The sequence below is a fragment of the Calypte anna genome, chromosome 1, assembly GCF_003957555.1.
Source record: "Calypte anna isolate BGI_N300 chromosome 1, bCalAnn1_v1.p, whole genome shotgun sequence".
Taxonomy (NCBI): domain Eukaryota; kingdom Metazoa; phylum Chordata; class Aves; order Apodiformes; family Trochilidae; genus Calypte; species Calypte anna.
Genome location: NC_044244.1, coordinates 34,171,929 through 34,194,866, shown reverse-complemented (window position 1 = coordinate 34,194,866; position 22,938 = coordinate 34,171,929). Strand labels below are relative to the sequence as shown.

General features: G+C 39.7%; 1 protein-coding gene across 1 annotated transcript in view; it reads left to right on the top strand.

Annotated features, from left to right (window-relative positions):
• The window catches only part of GRIP1 (glutamate receptor interacting protein 1), a 229,760-nt gene that overhangs the window by 91,333 nt on the left and 115,489 nt on the right, over positions 1-22,938 (top strand). The gene's annotated exons all lie outside the window — the stretch shown is intronic.

Sequence of the window (22,938 nt, the reverse complement as noted above, 5' to 3'; positions counted from 1 at the left end):
TTTACAAGCATATTCTATAGAAGTCAGATCTGAGAGAAGACTCAGCGTTTCCTTCTGTTTCCTGGAAAGAGCTGTGAAGTGGGAATTGGTGGTCCCCATTGAAGTCTGCAGTTTCAGAAGGTGTAGGCACAGCCTTATGAGATGACTGAACCAACCATTAGGGCTGTACCAGGATGGTTCCTGAGGTCCCTTCCAACCTGACAGTCTGTGATGCAATCAGTCCCTTTTCCTGCTGCTTCACAAGCAGTTGAGCTGGGATGGGCTTCATCATGGGGTTCCAGTGAAGTCTCTTCATCTCTTTACTGTCATAGGAAATGAGAATCAGCCACATCTATTGTGGATGAAAGCTGAAGTAATTGCTTGGATCTGCTCAAATCAGTCTGTATTCATTCAGTTGAGTAGTAATTCTGAAAGTTAAAATGATCACGTTGAGTATCAGTTTCAGTTGTATCCCTTTTGATGAGAGGGCTTTTGAAAGAAAAGGGAACTCCTGGTTTGTATGGGTCCATGCAGAGGCCTGTGAGTGTAGCTTCATCATATTATTGAGTGGGGTTTAGATGCAGAGATTCTGAAATGGGCAGTTCCTTCTCTGCCCTAGTACAAGCTCCTCTTGCTTGTGAGGGGGTTCTTTAGAGCTTCTGTTCATGAGGCAGAGCTGGCTGGCCTTGCTTAACCTCTTCATGTTTACCACTGAAATGAGCAAGTTTTACACCAGCTCTTTGATTAGGTGGACACAATTTCTCTTCTTATAAGCAAAGACTGTTGTATAGCTAGCCAGCTCTTGTGAAATGCTCTAACCAAGCTGTACTAACTTTCCAATAAATAATTTTCTCTTTAACAGCCTCTGCACACATAACAGTTCAGATCTCCCCAAGGAACCAGCAAATGAAGTTATTCCTGGGTACACGTCAGATACACTTTCCTGTCTGTTCTGTTTTCCTGTTGTCTCGCATAATCTTTTGTGCTTACGCCTGCTTGTCAGATCAAGCATTCTGCATTTGAGAACACGTGAAAATCTTTAATTAAAAGAAAAGAAGTGCCATAGCATGTCAACTGGACATCTGCCAAATGGCTGCACGGCAGCTGCATGTGTTTGGGGATTGCTGGCAAATCACCTTGCAGGCTATGCACTTCGTGGGTTTTCCCATGTGTACTTTTCATCTGCCACCTCGCAGCCCAGGATGCAAACCCCATGTTTGAAACTCCAGGTTTTCATTATTGACTTGAAGGTAAGACAAGAAGGTAGTGCAACCTTGGGAAGTGATGAAGATTTGCTTATTTTTTGCAGCTAAGGAAGTATAAGTCTAGTAAACACTTCATTATGTTCCTATGAGCACCAGGAAACTCCTACCACCTGTAGAAATAAGTTTTCCTAACACAGAAATTGTGTGCCAAGCTCAGGTGTTTTATATGTGTCTCTTCCCTCTATCTTTGTTGTGCATGCTGCAGTTGGGCAACTTCAGGCAGCTTAATTCCTCTAGAAATTGAAGCGGGTGAGAAACACAAGGCAAAAAATAGAATCATCATGCTGTTGCCTCTCTAGGAGCTGCATTTTGAAGCAGTTTACCAGCAATTGTTCAATTTTGTAGCGGTAGAAAAATATGCTCCTGCACACACAGCAGGTTGTGCAGCTCTGTTCTTATAAACTTTGTCATTTCCAAGTACTGGAGAAGATGGAGCCTTGCCCTGCCTTTCTTGAAGGCTGCAGGAGGAGACATTCACCTCCCTCCGTGTTGACTGTGAGACCTACTCTGGGTGATCCTGCTCTGACAGGGGGTTGGACTCAATGATCTCTTGAGGTGCCTTCCAAACCCCTAACATTCTGTGATTCTGTGTGTGAGGGCAGGCTGAGGGAAATGAACAGCTCTGTGTTTCCCAGGGGAGAAGAAAGCATCTGCCTGCATTTGCCAGTGACTACACCAGTCCCTCCTCTGGGATGGAGCACTGCTTGTTCATGCTGGTGGCTTCTTACAGCCCCCTTCCCACCTGTTTTCAGAGGTGAAACCTGCTTCTTCCAGCCTCTCTCTCTACTTGGGTCTCAGTCTCCTGGCTGTGGTCATGGCTCTTCCTCCTATTTTTTCTGGTTCATAGGGAAAGACACCAGTGATTCATTTATGTATTTACACAAGAATTATGCACACTGGTTCCTGTCCCACAGCGGGCTGGCTCAGCCTCCTCAGCAGGGGCTGGCTGTGCCTCCCTGCCACTCTGGGGTACATCATGCTGTCAGAGCTCCTGCTTCACCTTCAGACGACTTTCTTTCCTTTTTCAGCATGTTTTAGGGCCTCAGGCAATTCCTGTGTAGCACCATCATGCGTTAATTGTGTTCACAGAGCTGCAGTTCAGCAGTGATGGTTACCTCCATGTAACTTTTAATTTCTTTTCATGGGTCATACCCAGTGTGTGTCCCAGGAAGTGGCCACCTGCTGCCATTTGATCTGTTCATCACCATTTGCTAGGGTTATCTTCAATAACCACTCAAAGACTTAGAAAAAGTCTGCAGTGATCCTGTAGTATGGCTCATGTAACACAAGGGTTCAATTTCCCTAAGTTAAGGAATTAATCCTGTTTAAATTTGAGTAGCCTGTAGATAAATATTGATCTTGATTTTTAAAAATGTTTAGTAATGAAATACTGACATTCTTACAGAAATGTTACTGAAAATCAGTATTAACGATCCAATGAGTCTTTTGGCTTAGCTGTTGAATTGAAGTCATCCAAACCTGCTGAGACTGGACTGCCTGTCTTGCTAACATTGCTTAACATTGTTCTGTTACTGTTGGATTAGAAATACCCAGCTTTCACTATCATTATATATTATGTCATACAGCATTTTCTTAACAATAGAACAGAAATATTATATTTACCACTACTTTTTTGTACCTGGTGAGCTATATGGCAACTGTGATTCTTTATCCTAAGATACTGCAGAGTGACTCTGCTGTTTTTTCATTCTGCTAATCACAGATTTTTTCTTTAGTTTTTTTAAGTCTTACAGCATTTCTATTATAGCTGATAATTTGGGGTTTCTGCTCATAACCATCTATTTCCACTTTCTCCCAAATCAATGAAAGATCAGTGGCTCATAAACTAGTAACAGCGTTTTGAGGACGTCATCTTTTACCTGCTCCTTCTCACATATCCTTTCCAGCAGAAGTTTTAGTTACTCATTTTGATTTTGCTTTGCTTCCAACCCCAATTTTTTTTTATTCTCAGCTTGAATTTTTCACAATAAGCGAGTTGTCCTGGCATCTTCTGTCTACCACTCAGGTTTTTAGTTCTGATGAAAACACCGTATTTTCTCTTCCTGTCTTTAGGAATTTGGATTAAATTTGGTGTCAAAATCTTTGATTTTTGTGCTAGATAAATATTAATTTGCTCTCTCCATCTATTCTCCTTTTTTTAATAGTTTTATCATGGTGTTACAACCTGAGTGACCTATTTCTTGTAAAGCTGGCTCCCCTTCTGCTGAGTTGGAGGACATGCGGGTTATCAGCCTCTTAGAAAATGGGTGATAGTCCTGCACAACCAAACCTTTCTGCCTCTGAGGGTTGCTCACACATCTGTTCTCTGGGTTAATCTTGGACCAGAGGGAGGCCTAATACTATTTCAGGATCAATGGCGATTTGGAAGGATGTGCAATAGAGAACAGATGTTGCATTTTGGATATTTGTCCCAGTGCTTCCCTGTGCTGGCCGACATTTCCAGTTTATCCGAGTTGGGCTTGGACCAGCTGGCTTTCATCCAGATGACAGATATTTTCCTGAGTAGGGGATATAACCACTGGGCATCTATAAGAGGGAGCATATCACACCAGAGGTGCTGCAGCCCAGACCTCTCCAGAGTGCCTGTGGCTGCGCATGGGGATGAGCTGGGTGCAGATGCCTTGTCTTTGCCCATTGCCCTATGGACCTCAACAACCTCAATGATTTCATCCTACATGAATCTGCAAAGGCATGAATCTACAAACTTGCAAATATCTAGAAAAATCAGAGGTCAAATGGTGCTCAAAATGTCTGACTGCTGTGTTGTGGACTTGCTGTTGGGCAGACTGGAGCTTAGCTGTTCCTTCACAAGATTTGATTTACACAAAATGCATTTGCTTCTTTGGCACAATATTTTGCATGAAAGTAATACTTGCTCCTGTGGAGGTCTGCATTGCATGTGTATGGCTGGTCATTTCCAGCTCCAGTGAGCTTTTACTGAGATTCCCTAATTGATACGGACCCTGCAACTGCACTGTTGCCCTGAGTGCTTTGTCTACTCTGTTAAAGAGAACCCCCACCATAAAGTCCTCAATCTGCCAGGCTTTCCTGTCAAGCAGATGCCAACAAGTAATGCATTCCCATTTTCCATTTCAAGGAAATCTGTTGTAACTTTTGTGACAGAAGCAGATTTGCTGCTGAACCTTTGTGTCCGTGGGTCTGCTGTAGGTGGGAGTGGGATGGCTGAACAGAGTGGAGATGGAGGGAAAGATGGCCTAGTGCAGAGCTCTAAGGTAGAGCTCTCACTTGGATGAGGGTTACACACTGTTGTAACAGAAATGGAGGAAGAGGGAAACCGTAAAAAACATAAAATACTGCTTGTAAATACCATTGATTCTCTAATACACCAGAGTGACAGCTCAGAGGCTCAGCATGGGCCCAAGTGGGGTGAGAGGCAATGGCGTGCACTGTGGGCAAGGGCCAGCCAGCTGAGGGCAAGATTAGCTGTGTTTGCTCATGGCAGTACTGCTGGGGGACCAAGGAGGTGACTGGTGTCTTTCACAACTTTATAGTACATGTCAAGACTAAATCTGCAGGTACAGTGCTTGAGGTTTGGGTCATGGAGACTGCTGTACAGGAGAAAGGAGGAGAGGAAGCAGAGAAAAGCAGGAAGAGACCGTAACAGTGTGGATAGCTGTACACCTTCTGGTTTTGTTTCATTTGGGTTTGTTTGTGGGGTGTTTTTTTGTTGTTATTACTCCAAATAATTCACAAATCTCTTTTCAGTTAACTGTGGAAGCATTTAGTTTGACTCCACAGCGAAAGCAAGTGGAAGCTTTCATCTTAATAGCCTTGGAAAAAGCCAGTAGAGAAATCAGCAGTGACTCCAGTGCCACAGCTCTTCTTCTAGCACCCTTACTTATTTCATTTTAACCCAGGAAAAGGACAGAGCTTGGCCCCCGATGATGTGAGGAGTAAATGTCTGAAGATAATGCAATCACGTGTCCCCTTTTTCCTACCTCTCAGACTTGGGGCCACTTTACCAGATATCTGAGAGGTTTAATGGTTCATAGTTTTCCTGTCAAAGGTGACCACTGCTATCAGGCAAATTTCTAAGTTCAGCAGGTATCATAATGCTGGCTTGCACACTGGCACAGGCTCCTATTTGCTGGGTCTCTGTTAAGACTTGCACATATAGGCTTTCTAGGAAGGCTGTGGTAAAGGAGAGTACAATACATATAGTTAGTCCAATTAAAAAGTAAAGATTTACTAATACAGCGCTACAAATATTATATTGTTAAAAGTTGTTTCACAATGAGTTGCTAAAATTTGACCCAATGGCTTTGTTGTTCTAGTATGAGTAGTGATCAGTAGGGTTAGCTGGGGACTTGCATTCAAAACCAATCCAAGGAATAGGGGCAGTCTCTCTCCCTCCATGCTCTTGTTCCTGGGGAGGGGTAGTAGCTAAATGCAAAAGATGAAGGCAGTCTAATGAGGAATGCATTTGAAGAGAACAAGGGGAAGTCAGATATAGTTGTAGCTGGTAGCTTTAGCAGAAAAGCTTTAAAATACCCTTTTTTATTTTTTTCCCCAAAAACATTCTTAGCAGCAGAAATCATCTTCTTTCAGATTGTCAGCTTTGTTCTGGAGCCTTGAAAGTTTCTGCCTGTGTTAGTGAATGTTTCAGATAGCTGTAATAGAAAATGTGGCTGCTGTCGGACTGGGGAAGGGTGATGTCTCCTGCTTCTAGGTGGCAGTTACAATTCTGGTCCCAGAAGCCATAAGCTTGACCTCTTGCCTGTGCTTATGTGGCTGCACGCATTAAAAAAAAATATATAGTCTCTAAATATCACCAGATGGAGCAGTCGAGATGAAACATGGGTCACTACATTGCTGTGTTTTGTTCTGCATGGGGTCTTTTCTTTCAATGTAGTTCAAGATCTCTGTCCTTTTTGAAATCCTTCTGGGCAGACACATATAATTGCCTGCAGGATCATTTCTCCTTCTTGCTGACTATTCCCAGCATCCATGTCTGACAGCGGAGAAATGCTCCGTGACAAGTGGAGCTGGGCCAGTGCCTGCCATCAGGCTGTGGTGAATTGGACCCAGATTAACTGAACTTGTTTCTGCAGGAGCTGGAAATTGTCATCGGTTGCACTTCGTGAAGATCTCCACGTAAGATTTAATTTCTCCAGAGTAGCTTTCCCGTGATAAATTCTTGATAAACTCAGATTATTTGATAGGTAGTAGAGTAAAATACACTCAAAAAGTATATTTTAGAGAAGTCAAATAAAAAAAATCAAAAAGAAAAGAATAATTGTAGTTTTGTAAAACCCTAGTGACAGCTCATATGTTATGCTGGCATTTCTGAGGCCAATTAAAGCAAAGTTGTATTTTACCCAGGGACTTAACTGCTTTGTTTTTAAGTGTTATTTCTTGTAACTAGAAATTTGAAGTCCTTTCCCAGGGCAAAATGTGGATTTGAACTATAAGCATAGCTTTATAGGCCTTTTTTATTATGTTAATGCTTTGGTTTCATGTTTATTTGGCTTTTATAGCGGTATTGATGCCGCAATTTTGCCAGTTTATATAGATTGTTTTGAAGAAGCCAAACCCACAAATCTTACTGTTCACTGAGTAGCTAATATGAATGCTTTCTGTTTATGCATAATCTCACTGAATTTAGATTGTAATGTTTAAGGTGATCTTTAGCTAAATCCTGTAGCTAGAACTTGAGTGGAGCAGCTGTTATGTTTCAGATTAGCATATAAAATGTCATTAAAATTATGATGGAGGTTCACAGAGTTGCATTCTAAGTGCTAATCATTCTATCTTGTGGATGGGTTGACTGCTGTGCCTTACTCCATTGTACTTCTGGGCTCGAGCGTTCTGCCGAAATTAATTGATAAAAGGCTGGAGGTGGTAGAAATAGAAGCACAGACATGTGTCACATCTGCCAAATATCTGCCTGCTGAACCCATCAGCTAAATTAAAATGTCTTTCTCCATCCTTGATCTTTGTCAGGGTTACTGCTAAGTGTAAAGTATTATACTCTGTGGGGTGTCCTAAGGATTTTCAACATACTGACTTGAATTGGCCAGGGAAGAAAAAAATACAGTGGATTAGGGATATCAAAAAGTCATATGGTGAACTAGAATGAACTAGAAGACTATCATGGTTGTTTGGGGGGGTCTTCTTTGGGGGAGGGGCGCTTTTTTTTTTTTTTTTTTGTCAAGCTAAAATAGCAGCATGAAGAAATTATGATTGACTAAGATTGTCCAGTGCATCTGTAATTATAATCCAGGATAGGTCTTCTCGTTTAGCCAAGAATTCATAAAAGGACACAGTCAGTCAAATCAGCACTCAAACCTATGCAAATGTGAGCTACTGTTGTTTATCTGCTTGCAAATTTATTGTTTTCCACAGTACTCTAGAAAAGGCTAAAATTCATGTGAGGTGAGATTAATTGCAAAGAACACATAAATGGTTAGGAAATCTTTAAATGTTAGATTCAATTAAGACAGGGAAGGGAAATGAAGAGAATTAAGGTTGGGTTTTTTTTCAAATTGAAAGCTAAATGGTACTTGTCTGTAGCTATTTGTCTATATGCAGGGACAAACTGTAGCCTCTTCTCTTTCAGGACTTTGGTGCACTTCAGTAGACCATAGTCTGTTTTAGAGTGTGTATGAGCACACATCAGATAAAAACTTCAAAGAAAAGGAAGGTAGTCTGCACACTGGGGAATTTCAGAACAGATTGTGTGCTTATACCAAACTCCTGGATGATCTTTCATGGCCTTTCTATATCAAAGTGCTGTTACTCTGAAATTGGTATCATTTTGTATCATAAATTGCTATGTTGGTAGTATTTATTTTTATGAGCTTTACAAGAATAAATGTTACAGTATTCTTTTCTTAAAAAGACTGAAGTGATGGATGTATGACTTCCAGGATACATTTTTTGATTCTTACACAGAAATTGTGTGTCAGACTTGCACACAGCCATGCTCACTGCAATTTGCTTGTGTATTCAGTGGGAACCCACTACAGTAGCTGCATTTAGGAGCTTAATATTATATTCCAGGTTTTAGAAATGTGTATAGAAATGATGGGGGTATGATTTCTGATGGATTTTTGCATACTTTTCCTTGCATTATAAGGAAATGCAAGGAGAAGATCCTTATTACGTACCGTGCCCTAAACCTATGATGCAAATGTTTGTGCATGCTGCACCACCACCTTTTAACCATACACTATCAGTAATGCTATGGGTTCCTGCAGAGATGGATGCAACTGTGGGTGATGTGATTAAAACTGTACGAGAGTGTGAAGATGCTGTCATAGCCCCTTGTTGGGCCTGGGTTTCAGCTATCAAGAGAGCATCTGAGAAACTGCATTCACCCCTTTCCCCTCAGACAGACGGAGGACGCCCCTTCTGTGTTATGATATAACATAGCTCCACAGAATAAAAATGTATGGTGAGTACGTCTTGATTTTCACTTAGAGAGCAAAAAGTCATCCACGTGCAAAAGAAGGACCTGTAATCCCACTTTAAGAAAGCAGCCTAAATCAGGAGAGCATCCAACCCATGTTTGAATCTAAAACATCTTGCTGACTTTACAATCCCACTGCCTTTTCATTGGGCTTTAATAGTCACAAATGGTCCCTTAAATTGACATACTTTTCAGAGCAGAGGTTTATAGAATCATAGACTCTTGGAATCATTAAGGTTGGAAAAAACCTCACAGATCATCAAGTCCAACCCTCAAAAGAAATTTCTTAAAGAAAAATATTGCTTTTACTATTTGTATAGTAGCCAGTCTGACTGAACTGAAGATATCCTGGCAATGTCAATGAGCAGAGTAATCCTTTTGTGTTTAACTTGCTTGTTTTAACTTCTGATTAACTTTGAATAAATCTATTAGGAAAGGATAATGGGAACATTTTATTCTTTATCATCATTTTTAATGAAAAGAACATCATGAAATAACTTTTATTGTTTGTATGAAACATTACATGTATATAGATCTTGGCATGAACTTGGGGAATAGACATTGTTTGATCTCTGCAGTAATTTTATTCAATTTTTAATTAACTTCTCACACGCAAGTCTCAATAGACTTTTATACTGGAAGCAATGGGAGCAATCCTGAGGTTAATCCAGTCCCTGAAAAAATCATCATAGAAAGGAAAAACTGTGCAGAACACAGTGGCAGTAAAAGAAATAGTTTCTGTGTTGAGACCTTTTGTTCACTTTGGTTTGTCTTCAGGTTGTCATTGAGATTTTTATTTTTTTGTTCCATCCATATAATGTGAGCATTAACACTGTCATTGTTACCTGTGCTTCTCTGCTAAGCAGAATATTAATGAAAGTATCTGAACCCAAAATTCCTGCATGACTGAAAAAGCATTAAGAGTTATGTTTCCTAAGCTCTATACCTTGTTTTCAGTTCCTACTCAAGTTCTTTGAGCTGGTGACAGTGATAGAAAATACATACTCAGCTCTCAGTAGCTTAATTATTTGCCTCTCACAGAGAGGAGTGTTAACCCAGAAGCAGAGGAAATAGCTTGGGAAGAAAAAGCAGCCAAGTATTAATTCCTGCTGTGATACTGATGTCCTGGTGTCTCTTGTCAAATCAGCTTGCCCAGTGTTTTCTAATTTGGCCTTTTGCTACGAACAGAGGAAGTTCAAAGCGGAGGACTTTTACCTTCTGCATGTTTCACATCAGTTCTCCTGTGGAACTAGCAAAGGAAATACAGCTTCATAGAGGAGTTTGGAAAGGGACTGAGAAGGAGCTGAGAAGTGGGATTTGTCTCTTTCCTCATCCCTCCAGACTGTTCCTTCCTTTTCCCTCTGCAGCCTGATGTAGTTTGGTTTTCCTCTTCTCTCCCTCTTCCTGATCTGACATGAAGCATCTGACATTTCTGTCAGATATCATATCCTTTTTTATTCCTTTCATTCCACATATGCTGTTATAATTGAATATCCCTACAAAGGGGAGTGTGGACAAAAAGATGCAGAACGGAATGGAACATGCAAAAACACAGCTCTTGTTTAGTGTCCCTTGCCTCTAGTCTGACCTCATACAGGATTATGAGGCATGGAAGCTGCTTTCACTGGGATGTTCAGTGAAAGTCTCTTCTGATGGAAAGAGCAACATTTTTATAAGCTCTGAGACAGTGTGGGTTCAGAAAGCTTGGGGTCAGTATCATCAGCTCAGCTGCCCTACAGCTCCCTCAAGGATAAGTCTCCTTGGGTTTGTTTATTCTTTTCATGGAAATGGCAGGTGACTTGTGACTGTGACTGACTTACAGCAACTGAACACCCATAAACCTCGTAGACAATGAGCTTATTATTATTTATTATCTTAAGGCTGGATGACAGGAATAGTAATGGATTTTTTGTAGAGTATAGGAGATGAGAGAAGTGCTAGAAAGATGTTTTATAAGCCTCACAAAGAGTAATTTAAGCGAGTCCTATTTATGTTTAGTGAAAGGCAATTCTTTCTGCTAGAAGACCTCTTTTGGTGTGTTTTAATGTTTATTTTTTAAAGCGACTGATGGGAATTCAGGTTATTTTTAAAATAAATCTGCCTCGACATTTAACTTAGAGTAAGCAGGCTCTCTCTTCTCCCCTCCTCCACCTGCAAGCAAATCTTTTGGACTGAAGAGGTTCTGTTCATTTATTTATTCATTTATGTATTACATACTCTGCAAAGACTACTTTGGTCCCCAGGAGTTCCTCCTTGTATTCAGTACTCATGCAGCACATTCACCACTGATTCTTATTGTCAGCCTTTGCTTTCTGCTCTCTTCCATCTACTACACCCTGGCCTGCTGATGCTTCCATCCCCATCCATGCTCATGCATTCCTGTAGTAGAAGCAACACTCCCTTCCTTTTAGGGGACTGCTCCTCCTTCCCATGCTTTCTTCTCAAGGGATGCATCAGGGAAGCTGAAGACATTGAACAGGCTCTGTCCATCAAGGGAGCTAATACTTGTTCTGCAGTCGGTGATCGTTGTCCTGTAAGGAAGTGGTTTTGAAAGTATTTAGGTTTTTCTAGCCAGCAAAAACCAATGCACACCCTCCAGCATTTATAAGACCTTCAAGGCAGAATATATTGGTTGTGGAGTGCAGAAACTTGGGTTTTTTTCAGGCTGTCAGAGCAGCCTGGGGCAGCCAACTGTGCCTGCTAGTCTTAATGGCTTCACTTATATTTATTTAGATACTTAATGGTGTTGCATGCCTTGATAGGCATGTTCCAAAATTAGACTGAAGTACAGACTAAAAGTGTCTTTTATTTCTTATGGACTTTTCAAGAAATGTGGCACATTGTTTTGTGATTTTTCAGGGCTTGACAGACAAGAGGTTAAAAGCCACTGCCTTACCCAGCAGTTGCTGTGGGTCTCAGTGGATGCTTTGCTGTTATTGGGGTCTTAATGAGTGTGTTCAACTCTTTGACTGCAGCAAAGTGCTTGTTTCATGCAATATGGAGATCATAGCTTGGAATCATGGGCATTTTCTAAAAATACCATTTATTTCTTCAAATACCTTAAAGATCAAACCTCTGTTGTTTTCTATCCAGACATTTTGCCCTGGTTATTGATATAGATCCTGTCCTCAGTGTTTTCTTGGTGATTCAGTCAATAAAATTCAGCTGTGTCTGCAGTTCTATATTCTGGTTGATAGGGGTGGTGGTTCTGGCTATATGGATGCTTCCTGGCATGGTTAAGAGCATCCTGTTGTCGTTTGGATTTCAAAGATACAGCAAGGAGTTGAAATCATTTTGCTCTGTTCTTGCTTAGTAATTGCAGGTGGGATATTTTCTGTCACTTCCCTTGTTGCTCTCTACCTTCCCAGTGCCAATTGCAATAATGTGTGCTCTACACAAGCCTCCCCTTTTAGGGGCTTCATACAATGCAGAATGTAGTGTCTTCATGAAATAATGGTGTGGCCTTTTTGGCATCACCTTTTTTCCCAGGAGTTTACTACAGATGTATTTTGTTGGCTGCATGTTTGGCACTTGCTTGGATCTGAAGTGTTTTACACTGAATCTTATTAATTGCCTATGTTCTATTCTGGCTCTAAAATCAGCCTGGTTTCCCTCAGTCTTTCATTATAAAAATCTGAACAGGGCACAGACTGGTCATGACAGAGTGATCTGAACTCTGACGTTCATCATGCTGTTGGTCATGCTGCCAAAGCCATGGCTTGTTTGACCTTCAGAGCGAGGCAAGGCTGGACCATTTGTTTGAGCTTCTGCCTGAAATGCCATGTTTCTGAAGAGTCTTTATCTGATACTGTTGGTTCAAACTACTTTTAATGTGTGAGATTTCCTGTTATATTTAATTGCTTTCTGCTTTCTGTTTTGAAATTATTTTATGAATCAAATAAACCCATAATTAAAATCAGACACATGTGCACGCACGCACATTGTTACAATGGATCTGAAAGTGCTGGGAAGTATGGAGAAAAGATTAATAATTACTTCAACATTACTGTAGTGCTTGGACAAAAAGTTTAAGTAGAGTTCTCACACTATAAAAAAAAACCCAAATCCATGTTTATTCTTCCTACAGTTGTGGTAGGTGATAGATAGATGCTGGCTTTGTTTCTAGGAGCTTCACAGCTAAAGACATTGTTAATGTGCAGCTGTAAATTTCTAAAGGAGAAGCAGTCCTTGTTAAATAGCTTGGGGAATTGGCACATAGAAAGATTAATAATTATTTGTCTGCCTTCTTGAAGGTTATGGGGGTGTAATTTTTCATGTATATCAAACATTCATCTGGATCTGCCAGTTTATTGTTGGATTTTCATAGAACTACAAAAACCTGGTTGAAACATGGGCTAAGTTGCATGTAGGCAAAGATGTGGGCAAGCAGTTCTAATAATTACTGGTTTGCAGAATTCGGGGAATACTGCAAACAGTGAACTGCTTGCCCTAAATACTCTTTGAGATCAAAGAGGAGTCAAGAGGCACTGGCAAATAAAGAATATTTGACAGGTTAAAAGGCTTGCTGTAAAGAACCCAGTGCATGGATAGATGCTGTCTGGAGCACAGAAGGTGGCCTAAGCTTTATGTGAGCTTTAAGTAAAATAAATAGGTATATATTGTTTTGTCAACTTGACATCTCTTTTGTTACTATTCTTTGTTCTCACTCCTAAAAGCGAGCAGCACTTTATTTATAAAGACTCTTACTCTGCAGTGTGTTCCAACTTGTCACAGCTTCCAAAAACAGTGAGGTTTTGCTGACAACTGAACTCAGTCAAAGTTATTGCAGAGTCTTTGTGGTTATATAGAGTGAACTCTTCCAGGGTAGGGGCTGAAAGCAGGAAGAGTATTTCACAATGGCACCAGAAAGGTGACAGGTTTATGGCCTGACTCCTGAAAGAAGTGCATTCTGAAAGATCAGTTTTTCACTAAGCCTGAGCTGTGCCAATTTGGACTAATGTGCCTCATTTGGACTGTAAGTAAGTGGAGCAATCCCCCTGGCGTGCCAATATAAATGCACTTATCCGGGTATAGGGTTTAGGAAGCTCCTAGTGGCAGTGTTAGAATTGTTTTATGAATCAAATAAAGCTTGTTAAGGATGGGATTAAAATGGATACCTATACTGCTGTAAGTTTGTACAGTATATTACTTGGATGCAAAGCATTCTTTATTCCTAATGTTGTCCACACTGGAGTTACGCTTGCGCAAACTTTTGGTTTAAAGAAACCAAATGGATTTTTCACCAAATGGATGTCCCAGTCAGCATGTAGACTCTGCTTCAGTGACAAGATCAGCCAGTGTTTGTAGTAAGTCATGTCCAGTAAGAAGAACTGGTAGGATCCTTGTCATCTTAACATAGTCAGCTCAGTAATATGTGTGTTTTCTGGAATGAACAGTATATGAGATATATTTTTTCATAAGATCTTCTGAAGAGAGGTAGAATGTTATTATGGGTAATGGAATGACAGTTGAAGCAAGGGAAGAAAATTGTAGCGTGATGGAGGGAACTATTTTCCAGCTGTGAGATCTGATGCATCCCATGGAGCAGTCTCCCAAGGAAAGTGATGGAGATGCCATCAACTAGAGACACTTACAGACAAAAGTAGGGTGAAAAATAAATTATATAATTTGCTTCAAATAGCGTTAGTACAGCACTGGAATGGAGGAAGGATAAATAATCTCATGAAAAAATTATCATTACTAATTTCTTGTTTTGCAACATAATGTTGTGATTTTGCTTATTTTTATTTTTCCTGAAGCAGACTAAACTCCTGTTGTCTAAATGGTTGCACCTATTTTATTGACTTTTTATGCAATTTTAGCGACAGTCTCACAGTCTCAGCTATTAACTTTTCTCATTGCCTTCCTGCAGCAGACATGCAACTAACATCTGCTTTCTGTGGCATGCAGTAGAGAAATTCCTGATTGACATCCTCACTTACTTCAATCCATGTCAACTGTAATGCCAGCACCCTGGGCAGATGTCCTTGATCTCCTGTGTGTTATGATCTATACATGTAGAGAAGGTGGTCAGGCTCTTCCTCACTAGTTCTCCTAGAAGATTATTACACACACACAGGTTGTGTTTTGTTAATATACAATGAAGTGTTGCCCACTAAGAAGCCAGCTTTTTGGCTCAAGGAGGCATGGTACAGCCACAGTGGTCAGGAGCATGGTGGCTTAGCTGGAGGGCATTGTACAGGAGCCAGGGATGGTTTGACGCCTTTCCCTCTAATCAGCTATCCCTGTCTTCCACCTCACCAGTCTGCCATCTGGAAGAGGTAACCAAATGAAGGGTAGAGAATAAAAGGTAATGTTAAGGTAATTTCTGTATTTTTAAAGTAAATATCTATTCATAGAAGTGTTTTTTTTCATGATGTGTGCCATTAATGCCATCTGGCCTGTGACCACTGCCTTGGCTCTGGTCATGCTCTTTTGCTCAACTCCTTTCTTCAAGAGCCATGTTGGAACTTTCATCATCTTCTTGACGTTGGTATTCCTCTGTCAAGTTTAGCTCAAATATTTTGAGGGATATCAATTTAGCCTTTATCAATGTTAAACAATGTAACTGAATCTCTTAATTACCAGAACATCATCAAGAAAAGAGTTTTCAGTAGTATTTGTTTTTTTTTCTGAGAAGGTTATGCGTGCCCCTTTCACACGATGCTGGCACGTGGCAGTGCATTTGAGCAATGTGATATTCCTAAAGACACATACATGAAGGACAGCAACATCTTCCCATTGACCAAGATGGAACTCTTAACAGACCATGGGAATTCAGAAGAAAAGGTGTAGCTTGAACATCTGGAAATGTTTCCTGTCAGTGAGATATGTGTCATGTAGGAATTTCCTTTTAACTGAGGTTTATATCTCCATCCTTTATAATAAGGTTTTCTTCAGAAGTTATATGTACATAAAAATCCCAGACTGTCTCATAGAGGAAAACAGTTTCCACCCTCAGTTTCCTTGAGCTTCTTCACTCTCCCAGCTTCTTTGGTTTCTTGTTGCTCCGATTAAGCATTGTGCACTTCACTTGTATGATGCCTGTATTATTTCCAGAAACAATTAACAACAGCTTAAGACAATGGAATGAAACTCACTTTGAATTCTAAAATTATATAATGATTCAGTAATGATTCTGATTTATGGCATTCAAGTTTAATCCCTTAACAAATGCTTGATGTTGTATAAACAAAAAAGCATATTTATCAGATTTGAAGTAGTTTGTGGTTGAGTTATTAGTTAAATAGGATTACTTCTTTATTTGATAATCCACTGAAGTGAATTTCATCATATGCTAATGCCTCTCGAGACACATTTTCAGCTTTATGCAGATCCCACATGTCTTAGATGGTCTTCTGAATTCTCCTAAGCAAAATAGCTTTGGGAGGAGATCAACATACGTAGCTGTTTAGGAAACTAAGCATTTCCATTCAGGTGCCTAAACACAGGCTTAGGAAATTAACTTTGGACAGCAAACTTGGAGGATATTCAGATCATTTTTCAAATGGTCAAGCTTGCTGAGGTAGTGTAAATATCCATAGGAGATGGATTCACTTTTATGCATAATTACAGTACCCTACTTCTCTTGCTTCTAGATTAAAACTGAGCTTCTACTGTATTAAGTAACCATACAATTCAGGGAAGGAAAAAAAAAAAAAAAAAAAAAAAGAGAATTCAATTTACATAAAGCATAATAAGATTGAATAAATTTTCACTTTAGAGACACACGAGTTGTTCACTGGGTGCTATAACTGTTAAAATTAAGTTTCTAAGAAAACCAGGGGACACATCTGCTAAATGTGGGAAAGAAAATTACCAGAGGAGCTATTCTAATTCTTCCTTCTCATAATTCTTACATGTCACACACACCAACAAATATTACTTTTGGAAGCACTTGAAACCCTGTGTTTTCTTAATAAAGACTGCTGGAGAGCACTGAGCACAGAGTTTGATAAGAAAGGATTAAGATTAAATACATTCATATCTGTCCTACTTGGAACCCAGTTCATTAATGACTGCTTTACATGCAGCTCTTAGGAAATTTTAGATATTTCTAAGCACTGCTTCGTAGAACAGCATTGCCATTTAAAAAATAAAGTCTCATTGGAGGTGATTGAAGCCATAGCTCTAAAAGGAGCTAAAAAAATTGTTATTCCTCTGCAGCAGTAGGAGAAATTAAAGCTTTCTTTCATGGTTGGAGTCCCCATAACGTCTCTGAAAGGGTTAGCTTATCAGCAAAGCAAATTGTTGACATTTTGCTGTTTCATGAAGCATATACATTCAAAATCTGTACATTATACATGTGCTGAAAGAACACAGCCAATTTTGTCTCTTTTTTTCAGCTGTTTATAGTCCATTACACTCTGACACAGCTGTGGTGACATCGTGGCAACCGTGAATGTTACAGGGTGTTAAATTTTCTCAAGACTTTTGAATTATTTAAAAGCAAATCTTTTAAAAACTTCCTCCTTTCACAGGGGTAATGCATTCTCTGAGATATTTTTTCACCGTTATTGTCAATAACAGTTACTAAGAATAAAAGACACATCAGGCTAAAGACATTCACAGATGAAGTAAAATTTTGTACTCTTTGCTGTTTCCCAGCAAATTTCAGTGTGGTTTATCAATTCAAGTGTATTCAATAATTCAATTGTAAAATTTATTAGAATTGTAGAGCTTCCAGTTACCTTCGTAAGCTTCATTTAAAAACCAAAAAAAGGTCTGGATAGTAGTCTTCTTGCTATGATTAATTTACAGCTGTTACAGATTCAGTTAAGTTGTTATCCACCTACTGATGATGACTACTACTGGTTGCATTAATCAGAGTATTACATAAAAAATCAGTTATTTTCTCAGTTCTTATTCAGAATTATTTGATCTGTAGCTTCAGGAAAAAGATTTGTCCCCTGTCTTAAAAAGAAGTCCTCTCAGCTGGAAGCCATGAGGCAGTGTGATAACCAAGCTTCTGCTCCCTTCTCACTGTTTTTTTTCCCCTTTCCATTGCTGTAGATAAGCTAAAAGTTACATTTTCCAGAATTTGTAACAGTTCAGGGAAAATGTTTATGCATTTTTATCAGAAACAGCTGGAATTGAGGAGATGAGTTTATATGAGATGGGGGGCATTTTTCTAGAGTGATTCTTATGACTTCTTAGTAGCTGGGCTACTCACAGAGGTACATAGTGGACCTTGAGTTCAGATTCCCTCTTCTGCCTCATCTGGGACAGGGTTTGAACCTGGTTTGTTTTTTGTTTAGTTTTGGATATAAGAAGTATGAGAACGTATGGTATTTTGTACTGTACTGGCAGGATCCATAAAAATCTGTTGGTTTTGGCAAAAAATATTCTTCATTATGAAGCTAAGGAGTGGCAAATTTCTGTGAGATCCTAGAGATCTAGGAATCCCTGAAGTAGTAACTGTGACCCCGATGCTTTTAATTTTTGAGAAACTAATCTTGAGGATGATGTTCTCTTGGTTGTAATCGTACTCTTGAAAATATGTTGTCATTCTCTACCTCTGTACAGCGTCATTTTCTGCTAGTCTGAGGTGTGTGCTGTCCCAAATAGTGAACAACAAGCCCTTGCAGCCTATCTTACCCCTCCCATACACTGAGACAGCTGAAGATGTAATGGGCTTCCTTGCAGGGTCTTGGGACTCACTGTAGTTGGAGATGCTTCACAGTGGAGGGACATTTCTGGGACACCTCAAATTTCTCTTGGTTGGGTTGTGAAGTCTACTTAGGAGCTATGTAGTCAAACTCTAAAAAGGTTTGTTTCCTTTCGCCAAGGAACAGTTTATCCTGTCATGAGACATAAGTAAGATGTTGAAGGATGGTAATGAAAAACTGGAAGATGAAAATTCTCTGTTCTCCCTTATAATGTTTCCACATCTACTATTGAAAAAAAAAACTAATACAGCTTCCAAGCTCCTCAATATTAAATTCTTCTGCATTTGCAGTTCCTCATAAATTTGGTGCCACATTATTTCCTGTTTCCTGAGCAATGCAGGCTTTGCAGAAGAGAAGCAGATCCAAGTGGTGTCATAGAGCTGCAGACAACCCTTTGGGTGGGAGAGAGGACACAACAGTGAGGGATCTTCACATTTCCTCCCTATGTAGGGAGAACAAAGTGGCAGACACTGAGTTGTTCAGTAGCTGTTCCTGGTGGAGTGGGAAGAGGTTTCCCTCTGTCTGAGGGGACACAGTTGTGCACCATCATCTTTTGAAGTCACCTTGTGCTGGTGCTGCACGTTTCCTGGCTTATCCTAGTTATCACCTGGACATGCAGAAGCAGCAGTGAGGGAAACATTGTCTAACAGGCTGTGAAGACTTGAAGGAGAGAATGCTCTCAGGCTTTACCATGTCTGTAAACAACATCTTTGTGTCTGTGTCTTTCACAACCACCTTGGGAGACACACAAATGGTTCTATGGCCATAAACTGCTCAGTGTATTGAATGCCTAGCACTGACTGTTGAGGAAATATCTTTGAACTTTCCTTTAATTCCCTCTTATTTGTCCCCAGTTATCTTTCAAAGAAATTAAACTGAATACAACAAATATCAAAGTATTTCATATGGTCAGTTTGCTAACACAGTACCAAGTGAGATACACACACACACACACAAACACACATTGTTCAGTGTATTGGTTTTGTCGGGTTACATTAGTGTTGGTTTATTAAAGTATATAGAGCCCGTAGCCTCAGACAGAGCCCCCCCTTTATAGTAAGGGATAACACAGAGTGATATAAAGGGGTCACAGCACAGTCCCTGACTGGAAGAATGAATTATTCATTTACAGGATAGAGATGCCAGTGGGTTAAAAATAGGTAGGGAAGTGCAAAAAGCTGCTTATCTGCCACACAGTCAATAGCTGAAGGCAACAAGCTTACAGTAATAGCTGTAAGCAGGAGGACTACTTGCCTGTCCACTTTATCATAATCTTTACTGTCTTTAATTAGAAAGACAAGTGAAAGGAGGAAACAGGAAGATCATTTTGCTTTGCTGGTTAAGGATCTTAGTAATCTGCAAGATGTCACCCCCGAGGTTATTGCTGTGTTCCGCCAGGAAGGAGGTGAATTAACACAGTGGGCGTCGTGTTCACAGTTACACATTGGCAGCTGCAAGCAATATGCATGGATCATTTTGGGGGAAAATGAGCCCCACCTGTTAACAGCATCAGAGGGTTCATTTCCTGTAGTCACTGAGCAAAGAGATGTGCTGGCATAGCAGTCACCTTAATGTGACCCACTGATTTGCTATAAGTTGTTCACCGTGGGCTGTCTAATCTCTTAGCCAGAGGAAATGAGAAGAACAACCAACAACAACAACAAAACCAGAACGAGTGGTGTAATTAATGCATCTCCAGGAGTGCATCCATGTAGCCAGGCTATTCCTGCAGCAGTGGATGTGGCTGCCTGCAGTGCAGTTCTCCCAGCATTGGGCCAGGGCTGGAGCACCAAGCAGCAGGGTCTGCAGCTGCCTGGCTGTGTGTTCCAGGTGAAGGCATTTCTGCACTCAAGAGTGATGCAGTTTGGCCAGTGAATTCTGTATGGTCTGTCAGTTTCTTCCTGCTGCTAATAATTAGTATTAGGGGTGTAGCTAGGTGAGGTTTTTGCTACTGAATCGAGCCTGTTCATCCTTCTGCTTTGTATAAGTAGCTTCTTAGATACATTGCACCTTTATCTAATTTTGAGTTACTGTTTCCCTCTGGGGGGAATGCTTTATACCCTTTTGCTCCTTTGCTTTTTCAGGGTGTTGTCTTGCTGCTTTAGATTTTACCTCCAAGAAGTCTTATCTGTGTTAGAGAGGGGAAAGGTGGTAAATGCAAAACCCTCAGACAAAACCCTGAAGGCACTGCTATCATGAGGCATTTTTACCTGTTTCAAGAGACCCTCCCTGCTAAATATAGAGCAGATGGGGACATCAGTAAATTATAATTTGATAATAAATCTTGTGGCCACACATACAGCTTTACTAATACATGCAAACTGATTTTTCCCTTTTTGATTGCATGATTAGTGTCTTACATTTCAGAGCAATCAGGGCTTCTTTTGTCTCTTTAGTTACTCTGGTTTTTAGGGTGACATCTATTTCTGCATCTGTCTTCTCTTTAGATTACTCTTCTGTCTCATGTAAGCATCTCAATATGGTTGTTAGTATTCTTTCTCCAATTGGTTGGTTTTGTTTTCCTTTGCTTCTGGGAATCCTTTACACTGATTTCTAGTTACGTTGCAGTTTGATTTTACTGTTGAATGGGCATTGAAAGAGGATTCCATCCTGTCCTGGGAACAGCTTCCCAATCCAGCAGTGATACAATGGCTCATTGTTCTTTCTCAATAATAATGGGGTGTGACTTGCATTAACAGGGATTCAAAATTTATGAAGCACCTTTTTGGCTCTCTTTTTTGCTGTGAAAGTCTGTAGCCAGATTAAAAAATGTAATGCAGTTACGTGCCTACAATGCCTAATGCATATAAATACTTGATAAGTTTTCAGTGTTAATATACTTAGATTAAAACACTAGGTTACTCACACATGCAGTCTCCATTACCTTTCATATCTGCCAGTTTTTATGTAGAAAATACCAGACTTTTTGCTCAGGCTCCTTTCTAAGGAATTTTAGCATGCACTTACTTCCCTCATTGGTGCCATCAACTAGAAAAAATTGAAGACTTGTCCTTTATTCTGAATTCAGGATAACCACAAATATTCTCAGTGCAATATTAGGAAAATCCTATTCCAGCTTGAGTCTGTAGCTGATTTACTCATTTGCTCGGTGAGAAAGATTTACTGATAAAGGTCTGGTTGTTGGAAATTCTTCTTTCCTTTTTGCCCTCTCTCCAATCTGTTGAAAAAAATTCATATGTAATAAAAGTCTTACTCGGAGAGGACTGTTTTGTCCTGTAGATTGATATATTTTTCACAGGTAGGGCATACATTCAAATAGGACCCAAAAGTCATCACCATCCATCAGTTCCTGAGAAATTGTATTACGTTTCCTGCCCACTTTATAATAGAAAAACGCGTGTCTCGCACTGTCTGCTGTCACATTCAGCACCTGCAAATAAATAGTAACAGATGAGACGTGTAACCTACATGTTATTGATGAGCTTTTTTTTTTTTTCTTCAGTATTTATATAAGTTGGGGAGGCTGTTTGGGAGAGCCTTGTCTTGAGTTTGAGCTCAGTGGTGCCTCTTTTCTGTGAAAGAATAAAGATAATACAATTTCAGAATCTCTAGTTCACTCTTACTTTAATTTCTTTCTTTAATGAGGGGATTTATATTCTGCTATAATATTAGCTTTTCCACTTTCCTCGAATGGAAGAATAAAGCTTTACTTGTCTACCTCTTTCCTAAGTTGTGGAGCTGAATCTTAAGTTAATATTTTTTCATGTCTCTGTATTTTCAGTAGCAGACAGCTTTATTTTCTCAGAGTTTGTACTAGCATACAGTATAGTCAAGCCTGTTATCTTTCTCCTTGTAGCAATGTAGTCCTAAAACTATGAGAGTTCATTTTATTGTAGAAAAAACCACATTTTTATTGTCTGTTGAGGTGTTTTACCAATATATGTTTTTCATTTGTTGCTGCACTTTCATCAATGTGCATGCATTTAGATTTTCTGCTACTGCGTTCACCTAACATTAGCAGAGTCCATTGCAGATGTTCTGGTTTTAAAAGCCAAGCTGCTCTTCTAGCCACTTTTTTCTGAGACCTGGTGTTAAATTAAATTATGCTGACCTAGCCCTTATCTTACTTGTATAAAAATGCATAGCTGCCATTTATGCAAGTTTCTAAATGAGTTTGATGTAAATTTGCAAGATGTAAATAGCGTAATCAGCAAAGAAGACTTAAAATGTCTAAAGTGTCAGCTGAGAAGAAAAAGTGATCTTCTAGGAAAAGTTTATATGGTTCTACTTTATCTGAGGGTGCTATACCAGATAACATAGTCTTTGTTTCCTTTACCCATTGATCTGTATTTAAACACGTATTCATCCACTAAACACACTGGTCCTTTGTAACCTGAAGGAAAATACGCAAATAGAGGGATTTGATATTACTTTAAAGTGTTTGAACACTCCAGTAAAAGAAAAGCAAGACAAAAGGTTAATTTCTGCTGACTCCTTTCTTTTGATTGAAATAAGAAAGTGCATAATATTATTTCTTCTCTTTTACTCACGTTTCTTTCCTGAGCTTACAGCTTGTCCTTTTTAAAGCTACCATATAGTTGATTTTATCCTA